Genomic DNA, 12,077 nt, shown 5'->3' on the forward strand with positions numbered 1-12,077 from the left:
TTCTAAATTGTCCCTAGTGTGCTGTATACTGTGTGTGTGTGTGCATGCCCTGCGGTGGGCTGGCGTCCTGCAGGTTTGTTTCCTGCCTTGCGCACTGTGTTGGTTGGGATTGGCTCCAGCAGACCCCCATGACCCTGTATTTAGGATATAGCAGGTTGGATAATGGAAATGATTCTTTAATGACAAATCTCTGCAAAGTGCTCTAAATTAATTACAAATATTTAACACTAAATAATTAATCATAAATATTGTCACCTTTACTTTGACATTCCTAAATCATCAGTGAAGCAGTATTCCCATAATTAGCTCATTTGAGTTCACCTGTCTGTAGTTCAAGGGTTTTTACTGATTGTCATCTAAATGCACCTTATTTGGATGGTCCCATTTGTGGTGAGTCAGTATGGTGGCCTAACATACATAATGAAGACAAAAGAATACACCAAGCAACTCCATGAAGTGGTAACTGGAAAGTGTTACTCAGGTAATGGATACAAGAAAATATGCAAGTCACTGATTATCCTTGGGCTACAGTTAAACCAGTTATTAAGGAATTAAAAGAGTATGACATAGCTGTAAATTTTCTTAGAGCATCACAAAAATTGAGTGATCATGCAAGATAAAGACTAGTGAGAGATGACACCTAGAAATGCTTGAGAACTCTAATGGAGTTACAAGACACCGTGACTTTGACAGGAGAATCTGCGTGAACAACAACTGTTGCCCAGTTGCTTCACAAGATGTAGCTTTATGACAGCGAAGCAAAGAGAAAGCTACTGTTTAATAAAACGCACATATCATCTCAGCTGGAGTTTGTCAGATGGCACATGAGAGATTTTAAAGTTAGCAGGAAGAAGGTTTTATGAACTCATGAGAAGAAAATAACTTTTTTGGCCATCGGACTAAATTGTCTATTTGGCATACCAAACACTGCACATTATCAAAAACATATCATCCCCACTGCGTAGTGGGGTACTGGCTGCATTATGCTATGGGAATGCTTCTCTACAGCAGACCCTGGAATGCTTGTGAAGGAAGACAGTAAAATGAATGCAGCAAATTATAAGGAAATCCTGATGCACTCTGCAAGAAACCTGCACCTTTGGAGAAGAGTTGTTTTCCACCAAGACATAACCCCACCCATAAAGCCAAAGCCTACCCTTAAAAATAAAAATGTTAATGTTCTATAGTGTCCTAGAGTGGCCTAGCCAGAGTCCAGAATGGAGTCCAACAGAGAATATTTGACTGGACTTGAAAAAGGCTGTTCATTCAACGATTGCTCTGCAACTTTACAGAGCTTGAGTAGTTTTGTAAAGAAGAATAGAGGGAAAATGGCTGCCAAAGGTGCATCTGCTAAATACTGGTGGTGAATATTTATCTGATCAGTTATTTTGTGTCTTACAGTATATCTCTCTATTATAATAAAAATATCTTGGGAAGAGAGACAAGACGTGACTTTCTCAGAGAGACGCTTTCATTTCCCACAAGACGAAACGTTTTTTCAAGAGTTTTAACCACGCCCGGGGCCGGAAATAAAAGACAGAGAGTAGATGACAAAGTAGAACGTCGTAAAGTATTCAAAAATGTTGGTGTGATACACATGCAAAGCAGGTTAGAGATAATGGAAGTACAAAAATTCGAAAGTCTCAAAAAAATGATAGTAAAGATGGCATTAGCACAAACTAACAGAAATTTTTACTCAATGAAATAACGGAACAGCGAAAAGAGATCAAATATATTGTTTGGATTTAAACTTTAAGTCGGAGACTTGTAGGTCGCATAATTTGTGTTGCCATCAGGGAAAAGTAGTGTTTCTTCCCAATGAAGAGGCTTATCCGTGAGAATTAAAATATTTGTTGTTTGGCGAAAGTGAAATCCCGTGAATGAAAATTTCAAGCACTGCGAAACAAGACTTTATGCACATAGATTTGGAAAGTCCTGCCCACATCTAAAACATTTACAACTACGCACTCGGTTCAGTCATTTCTCATTTGTGTGAATGCTATTGTCAGACATAGTTCAAGTAGAGAAAAATAAATGACATACACTCACGGGCAGTTATACGTTGTGTTGTTATGATGTACTTCCAAACACAGAATCAAAATTCAATGCGATATTGACGAAAAGGTAAAAGTGAAAATACAGTATATGGACATTTTAGAATTTTGATTCTAGGATGCTCCCAGGATGCTCTTGCCACTTCATTTATTATTTTGTCACCACTGCAATATGTTGCTGATTTTATTCACTTTATGTCATCTTACATGTGCATATTTGTGTCACTGAGTCCTGGGAAGTGCACTAGAAATCGCACTCATGGAGTGATTTCCACAGATCAGAGGGGTACATGAAGAAGCAGAAGCTTCAGTAAAACCGGACTGAACTCTTGGGGTGTGCACAGAGGGCCCCTGCATACCCAATGTCCAATCTAGTCTTTAGTAATATCTGATTTCTTTCAATGTGGTAGGACCACAGTTTGGCATAAATGCTCCTAGGATTTTTCACAAGCTGGTAAATACTAATAAATTCAAATAAAATAAGTAGAATCCAGCAGTCTGCAGACTTCCATGTCAAGTTTGACGTTTCCAAGGTGCTTTGAATCACAGGCATAGCTTTAAAAAAACATTTAATGCAGAGGGTTTCAGCTTTATCATAACTGCTAACTAGAATGACATAGTAAAGGTAGGCAAGAGTACAGGCCCATTGGGTGGCAGGCTGGGTCTTCACTGAAATGTGACTTAGACACAACAACTCCCCAAACCTGACACTCCTCTAGTTAGCTATTATAAGGCATTTTGTTTAGTTCTGGCTGCTCTTGAGTGCAGATATGCCCTCTGGTGGACTGTTATCCTGTCCAGGGTCTCCTATAAACTTCTATCTTGTATTTGCTTGCCTTGGCCATGCTCAGGCTGAAATCTGCTCAGATAATGGATGGAGCAGACACGGTTCCACATGACAGGCTACTGACTGCATTGTAATCTTCGGTGACTAAACAGAAATGTAATCAGATGGATTCAATGCAGACACGCTGTCTTTAACATTTAGGTGAGCAGCTTCTTGTTCTGTTCAGGAGTATCTAGAGAGACATGCTTGAGGGATCAGTGTTAGGCACCTTGCGATTTTTTTTTATCTGTAAAGATTAAATGGAAATGAGCATTAAATTCAAACCAGTCAAATTTTCTGACAAAACTCAAGGGGGAATTGCGGATGTGTTATGAAGCAGCACTAATAATCCTGAAAGATTTAGATAATATCTCGGCGGGTGCTCGCACATGGAAGATGAGATTGAGTAATAATGAAAGGATGGCGGTGTGCACACTGAGCAACCAGTAGGGCTTGTGTGTTGTGCACAAGATGAATGGGACACGGCTGACAAAAGACTTGCATGCAACAGTAAATGAGTTCTTAGCTTCTGATCAAAGAGAGAGAAGAAGAACCCTGAGTTTATTATCAGTCTTGTATGGAATGAATACTGAGATAAGTCCCCTATGATATCCAGTAGCTTACAGCCAAGAAAGAAAGACTTTAAAATTCAAAAAGGTTTCAAGGGCTATTTTAAGAAGAAGAAAATGGCTGAGGTAAAGTGCCTCATTGACCATGTGCCACTTTAGGGGGTTTTAGAAGCCACATTAATGCTGTTGGCTTTAATATGATTATCTTGGTGGTGAGAGTGAGAGAGGTAATGGAGACATGCAGCAAGGTTAAGGAACGTGGAATAAAACCTTAACTAAACAGTTTCCTATTCTTGTGTCTTACTTCACCCCAGTTCCTTCTAATTGCATAGACGTGCGTCCTGGTTTAATGTAAAACAGTGTTTCTAGAATGCTTTTTTCACAATGAAAGTACAGTATTAAAAATAATGATTAAAAAATTCAGGACAAGAATAAGGTTTTTAGAGGGGACCCGTCTGAAGGAGCCGAAACCAGTGTTTGTTTGACTTTTTCAAAATCTAAATGTATATGTTATATATTCCTATAAAGCAATTTATCCCTCAAGTGTCTTCATATAGTGCCTCTTCATAGTTTCAATTTTTAGAATAGCACCGTCTGGCTGAATTGTTAATGTGTTGTGCTGTGCCTTCCGCCAGGGTGTACTCAATGACTGCACTGTGGTTTTAGGTTCAAGAGAATGTGCTAGAAGGCAAAGCCCATTTAAAATGCAATTAAATTGCTTTCTAATATTACAGTTTCAAGGGCACTGAAAATTGTTTTTATACCACAGTATGCAATAGATAAGCTGTTAGGTAACATTTGAGACAGGAATTTCAATAAGGTTCTAACCTCATACTGAGATGATCGAGGCAAAGATAGGAAAATATTTCTCCTCTTGATGCAAAATTTAACATAAGCAATGATAGCGAAGAGAAATACAGTTACTGTGTGAATGCTACCTGTACATCTGAAGATCTGTTAATCTTCATAACAGAATTACTCTGATAAAAAAGGAAAATATATTTTCTTTATCGTTACATTTTAAAAATATATTCTAGTGGCAGTGGTTGAACAGTTTGATTAATAAGAGATTAGCTAAATAACAGTTTGCTTGACTGAAAAGCACACAGCAAGTCTTATCACAATGGTGGCCCATCTGAAATTTTGTATATCTTATCTGTATCATAGCTTGTGCACTGACAAATTAAAATGTATTTTCAAGTATACTTGCAGTCCTCCTACAGACTAGCGACAGTATGATAAACCAACAACAGGAATATGACAGCATACATTAATGCAAGAAAATCTCCTGCAGTTATCAGTAGCGGCTCTGCCTGTGATGGTGTGGGTTGGCTCCTTGCTCCTTCTTTCATTTTGGGATCCTCTTGATCCCAACCCCGTCAGTACCGTAATCAAGATGAGCTCGGCAGATGAGGACAAAACACACCTGAAGCAAGGGGAAGGTGCAAAGAAAGAAGTCAAAACAAAACAAGTGTTCAAAAAGTGCAGTGCTTCAAAGAAGTTCAGTAAATAAATAGGTAATCTATAAAATGAAGGTGACTCTGTGGAGGTTAAAATCAGAAAAAATAAAGTCAATAAAATGAGGTTAAAACCAGCCAGCAGGACACTGTCTTTTCCTAAAAGCCATGTGCCTTCTTTCTTACTAGCAGCTCCTCTACTTATCCCATACAGGTCTTACCTCAGAGGAGTCACCCTTCTAACAGACACAGCTGACCTTCCACGGTAAGGCTCCCTCTCTGGACCTATGCTTGGGACCCCAACAGCCATGGCGCTCACATTGGAGGTCTCCTTCCAAGCCTCCTCAAAAGCTTCTTCGACCCGGTCTTCTACGGTGAGCCGTCCAAACTCCCGGTTACTCCTGCTCCTCGTTGCTGCTCTGCCAGAGCGACCCATTTCAACCACCCCTCAGTGTCAGCCACACACTCCTCTCCAGGGGCTGACTTCCCAGCTGACTGCCTTCTATCTCTCAAGCCTGCTCACATTAACTCACTTGCACTGGCTCCTTCTGCCTCCGGCCTTTGTCTCTCTCTGTCTCTCCCTTTAACCTTCGTTCTCTTCTTATTTTTTTTCTCTCTTCGCTCACACTCATGTTTCCCTTTTAAAAATGGGGACATGGCACTGCTGCGGCAATTAGTATCTCCTGGTGTCAACTAGGTCGGAGGTGATCCTGCACCTGTGCACTAAGTTCAGGGCTGTCCGTTCTCACATCACGCATTGCAACAGCTCTCGCTACGCTACCATGTCCCCACCTGATGACGCGAGTCTGCCGATTATTTATTTTAAATGCCAATCAGCCACAGAACTCACCTTACCACACAGCCTTTATGATCTGACGATAAAAACTGTTCTAATTCTATTGATGCTAGTACTAATGCTCCTGTACCTTTTGTCAGGATGGAAGAGAGTGAGAGATACTGTAAATGTTCTGATAGTATGGAAGATGTCCAATTGCTGGGGTCTTCTAGATTGTAAATTTAAAAACCTGCTCCTGAGGGTGGCACTAAGATCTAGGACAAGGAGATTCAGAGGGTGGCACTGAAATCAAAGTCCATGACAACGTGTCCAACTCTAAACCTGGAGGGCCACAGTGGCTGCAGATTTTCATTCTAACCATTTCCTTAATAAGTGACTAACTTTTACTGCTACTTAACTTCTTTGCTTTCATTTTAATTGGCTATTTAAGACTCCTTAATTGTTTTTTATAATTATCAATAATGGAATACAAAATGAGCCAGCACATAACTAGGTAACCTGTGTCCGTCATACAGCATTTGAAAATTAAGAAAGGTGAACATCTCAGAAATGTTGATCTGTTCACTCCAACAAAGCATTTCTATGGTGCTCCTAGAAAAAAAGACAATTATTGGATATCTCTGCTGTAGCAGAATAACAACTGTCACACATGTGAGTCAGAGGAACACCTTCCTGTCTCATCAAAGGTATCCAATACCCTGTTGTTGCAAGGTGTGCTGCCGATAACAGCCTCATCTTTTTTTCTCCTCCCCTGCAGCTATGAATAGATTCTCCTTGAAGGAAAATACAACAACAACAACATTTATTTATATAGTACATTTTCATACAAACAGTAGCTCAAAGTGCTTTACATAATAAAGAATAGAAAAATAAAAGACACAATAAGAAAACAAAATAAATCAACATTAATTAACATAGAATAAGAGTAAGGTCCAATGGCCAGGGGGACAGAAAAAACAAAAAAAAAACTCCAGACGGTTGGAGAAAAAAATAAAATCTGTAGGGATTCCAGACCATGAGACCGCCCAGTCCCCTGTGGGCATTCTACCTAACAAAAATCAAACAGTCTTCTTTGGATTTAGGGTTCTCATGGAGGGACTTGATGATGATGATGGTCACGTAGACTTCTGCCTTTTAATCCATCCATCATTGTTGGAGCATCATGAAGCTTTGAGTAGGTGGAAGTGGCGCAGGCCACCACCACAAAGAAACCGGAAAAAGAAACAGAAAAGAGAGTAGGGGTCAGTACGGATTTTGGAGCCACTGTGAATAGTTATTATGATGAATTGAACATACAGAGTATCAGGATTAAGTTAAATTGAAGTTAAATTGAAGTTATAAAAAGGCCATGTTAAAGTAATATGTTTTCAGCAGTTTTTTAAAGTGCTCTACTGTATTAGCCTGGCGAATTCCTATTGGCAGGCTATTCCAGATTTTAGGTGCATAGCAGCAGAAGGCCGCCTCACCACTTCTTTTAAGTTTTGTTCTTGGAATTCTAAGGAGACACTCATTTGAGGATCTGAGGTTACGATTTGGAATATAAGGTGTCAGACATTCCGATATATACAAAGGGGGAAGATTATTTAAGGCTTTATAAACCATAAGCAGTATTTTATAGTCAATCCTGAATGACACAGGCAACCAGTGTAGTGACATCAAAACTGGAGAAATGTGTTCAGATTTTCTTTTCCTAGTTAGGATTCTAGCAGCTGCATTCTGCACTAGTTGCAAATGATTTATGTCTTTTTTGGGTGGTCCTGAGAGGAGTGCGTTACAGTAATCTAGTCGACTGAAAACAAACGCGTTAACTAATTTCTCAGCATCTTTCAAAGATATAAAAGGTCTAACTTTTGCTGTGTTTCTTAGGTGAAAAAATGCTGTCCTAGTGATCTGATTAATATGTGATTTAAAATTCAGATTACAGTCAAAAATTACCCCTAAGCTTTTTACCTCCGTCTTGACTTTTAATCCTAATGTATCCAATTTATTTCTAATAGCCTTATTGTATCCACTTATTGCCAGTCACTAAGATTTCAGTTTTCTCTTTATTTAACTTGAGAAAGTTACTATTCATCCATTCTGAGATACAAGTCAGACATTGTGTTAGTGAATCAATAGAATCAGGGTCATCAGGTGCTATTGATAAATACAGCTGTGTGTCATCAGCATAGCTGTGGTAGCTCACGTTGTGCCCTGAGATAATCTGACCTAACGGAAGCATATAGATTGAGAATAACAGCGGACCCAGGATAGAGCCTTGTGGAACACCATATCGGATATCATGTGTCTTCGAGTTGTAATTACCACAACTAACAAAGAATTTTCTCCCTGTCAGGTAGGATTCAAACCAATTTAAGAAACTGCCAGACATTGACTAAGGCGATTTCTAAGAATATTATGATGGTGTCAAATGCAGCACTCAGATCTAAGAGGATGAGAACAGATAAATAGCCTCCCACCGTAGCGCGGTAAAGCTCATTTAGACCCAGTCTTGGTGAAAGGACGGAGTGTCCTATGACTGACTTACTCTTAACTCTTTCCACAAAGCCAGAGAGCCTGCTTTATTTGTCTTTATTTGGAGGCCTCAAACACTGGTTTTGAGCTATATTATTAGGGAATAAAAAGGGGCGACTTTCCTTGTAATTATTGACTCATCCACAGAGCAAAAACGAGCCATGGAATTAAATAATGGGTTTAATTATCAACAAAAATAGGCTTCTAATTAAAAAAACTGGTTGGAGCAAAATTGGTTCAAGTTTGAGGCCCTGACTTACCTGGTCAGCTTTTGGCTCATTTTTGTTTTGTTGCCATTTAAGGGAAAAAAGCATTAGAGGACTAAAAACATGGCAAATATAATGAAGGGAAAAAGTCAAATTGATCTGATTAAGAAAGTGGAAGGATGGAAAACCTGCAGTCACAGTGGCCTGGATGATAAGAGTAGGATGCCCTTGTTCTAGGAACTTCAGAGGATGGCACTAAGATCCAAGTCTTTGAGTTCTGTGATGGAGTTTGATGGTACAATAGTGTGAAATGCTGACCTGTAGTCTATAAACTGCATTCCAGCATCACAGTTTGCATTGGCCAAGTGTGCCAGGATTGTATGAAATAAATCTTATTTTAACTGGCTTTGACAAAATACAAATTGGAGATGGTCAAAACTATTAGAAACATATACTGCATTAGTGTTGAAAAAAATATTTTTGACTAGTGCTTATTCAGACCATTTAGTTAAATGTAAGAAATATTACGAATTTTATAAAAAGAGCTTACATGTAAAGCAATATCTTTTGAAAGCAACATTAAGAAAATGCTGGTAAAATTGGAAACCAAGTCTGTATGCAAAGAGCATCTAACTGTACCGTGTCAAGTACAATGGAAGATGAAAAATTCTAAGGGGGATCAACAGGATGCAATTTCCAGTTATTGCTACAAAGTTATTTAATTTCACAATTCAAAAGGTGGCCTGGAGTGCTGTTTAGAGTGTAACTATAAAATGATTAAAAATACTCAGGATAAAATCCATGTGGCAGCATAGCATTAGAAGTATTCACATAAGTGATGTATGCAAATTCTTGTTTTTTCTTATTTATTGCACACAAATACAGACACTGTATATGTTTTGTTCATCTCCTCTGCCTAAATGCCTTGGGATCACTTGAATATCCCTAAGGAAGTTGGTAAGACATTTGGATGACTGAAAGTGCTAAGGAAATTTAGGTGAGCTATACATAGGAATACCGCACTGCATGTGCTCACACATACAAGCACACGCACACACACACACACACACACGCACACACACACGCACACGCACACCTGTCCTGCAATTCTTACAAAAACAAAGTTTAGCATAGAAGAAGTCAATTCATATCAACAGCACAAATCTTGCACTGGTACTTCTAAAAACGATTATGATTAAAATGTAAAAACAATTATGATTAAAATACTCAGAAAAAAGTTAACTGATGTTACTCCAGATTGTGTGGCACAGTGGCACTTTGGGGTTCCTAAATTGTCCCTAAGGTGTGCTTGGTGTGTGTGTGTGTGTGTGTGTGTGTGTGTGTGTGTGTGTGTCCTAAAGTGGGCTGCTGCCTTGCCCAGGATTTGTTCCTGCCTTGCGCCTTGTGCTGGCTGGGATTAGCTCCAGCAGACCCCTGTGACTCTGTATTAGGATATATCAGGTTGGACAATGACTGACTGACTGACTCCAGATTGTTAAGGCACTAAATATACATTATGCTTTAATTAGTTTTTTCATATTTGGGGGGCATAGTTGCTGCATACCATTACCAAATTTAGACTGTTGTCATTAATTATTATTGTTATGATTTTGTTTGCCACAATTCAATTTTTTTTCTTCATGGTTACTGCCATTTATGGACCCGTTGCCATGACGTGTTGCGCAATTGTTAGGTGTGTCATGGAAAAAACTTTTCTCTATCTTCAAAGAAAGAAGTTGCGAAATCCAGATGAGAATGCAGAACATTTCTTTATTTGCACAGAGTTATGCACAAATGTCTCAGTCCATGGAGTGGTCGACAAATAATTTCCTTTTATACTTTTTTCTAATTATATCACCTCATCTAATACACCATGTCATTTGATTCTTAATATGCTGAAATTTATTACCTTCTCCAATCAACTAAAGTCACTAATAACTTATGACTATTATTCTAAACATAGGGTGTTTTGCCCTGTTGATCATAGCACCACTTGATAGGAGGGGTGTATGGACTTTCCTATTAGTTTATCCTTGCTTTCCGGAGAGGTGTTCGTTACTCGTTTACCTAATTCTAACCTTGGAAAATTATGTAGGTGGCTTCCCTAAGAATGAGGCACAGACCTCAGGCACTTAAGCTTTAAGTTGCGTTTAGTTAACCCTTGAGTTGCATTCAATGCATTACCTTATGTTTTCATTCTATTGTAGCTTCATATGTACCCAATTTCAAGTCCCACGAGACAAGACTTTGGCCATGTGATTTTTTTCAAGTCCCGCCCTCCTCTCAACCATATTCAACCACACGGCCCTCTCATCTCTCATTCGTGTAAATGTTTTTGACAGACACATTTCCTGCTCTCTTAGCTCCTATAAATTTTTACATTGTCCTCAGTTTAAGTTCCCAATTAAAGAAGACTTATTATGTCCAAATCTTATTGAAAGATTTCATCCCGAAGGGAAGAAATGAGTACACGGGCAATCCTAGCACTGAGAAACGATGAAGTCATATGAATTAATGCGAAAATTGTCAAGCGGTTATACAGCAAATTGGTTTAATGTGTATCAATAGACTATGCTGAAACAGTTGGTGATTATTGTGCGGAAGATGAAAACATCAACATAACACCATACGGTCTTTCAACGCCTGAATTACTGTTGAAAGAAGAATGTATTCAAGAAAGGATATGCAGTGCATCTCCTGTAAATAACATTAGACACCAAAGGAGATCTTAATATACCATTCGTTTTAAAACACAGAGTCAAAATTCAATGCGATATTAATGAAAATGAAATAAAAAAAATTGTTTTTACTGAATTTTAACAGTACATATGTAAGTTTAAAAAGTATTTGCATGTTCATTTTAAATCCAAACAGAACAAAATTGTATAATACAACAAATAACTCTAACGCAACATGAAACATAATTTACTTTCAAATTATTACATTTTACTATTTTTCAATATGGTTAATTACTCACTGTAATGTAAAATAATTCTATTATGCATATGTAACAATTCCCATGAAAATAACAATCTGTTTAAATTGTACATCCGCATCCCCATACGCGAGCGACAGAACCACAAAGTGGCAGGCGCATAGTGCTACTTGTAATAGACTGTAAAAGACTTACTACACTTTCTCAGAAGTTTATTTATTAATAAAAACTATTCATGGCATAATTTATGAATGGATTGCAACTTTATACCATTTTTTCACAAGTGCCTAAGATTTTTGAACGGTACTGTATAGGCAAATTACAATCAGCAGGTGGCATATGTCTGCAGTGCAAACTCGTCCCATCCATGTACAGGTATCTCCAAACACAATTAAAGTCAATGATGACTCATTGTCTGCAAATCTGAATCAATAAAACAATACAGATGGGTATGTGCCAGACCTATTGATAGTACTACTGTACATCCTGGGAGATCATAAAAGTATGACTATTTAAAGGAAAAATAAACCAGAATGTATTCTGCTGTATCTTTGACTGACAGGCTTATAAAATATCTTAGTAAGATCCTAAAACAAGTTTATGAGATACTGTAAAAGTACTGGACAGTATGATTACAAAGTGAAAAGAACCGCTGCTTCACAGTTCCAGGGCAGTAGGTTCACTTCAGAGCCAGATCTGTGTCCGCATGGGGTCAATATT

The sequence above is a fragment of the Polypterus senegalus genome, chromosome 10 (genome assembly GCF_016835505.1).
Source record: "Polypterus senegalus isolate Bchr_013 chromosome 10, ASM1683550v1, whole genome shotgun sequence".
Taxonomy (NCBI): Eukaryota; Metazoa; Chordata; class Cladistia; order Polypteriformes; family Polypteridae; genus Polypterus; species Polypterus senegalus.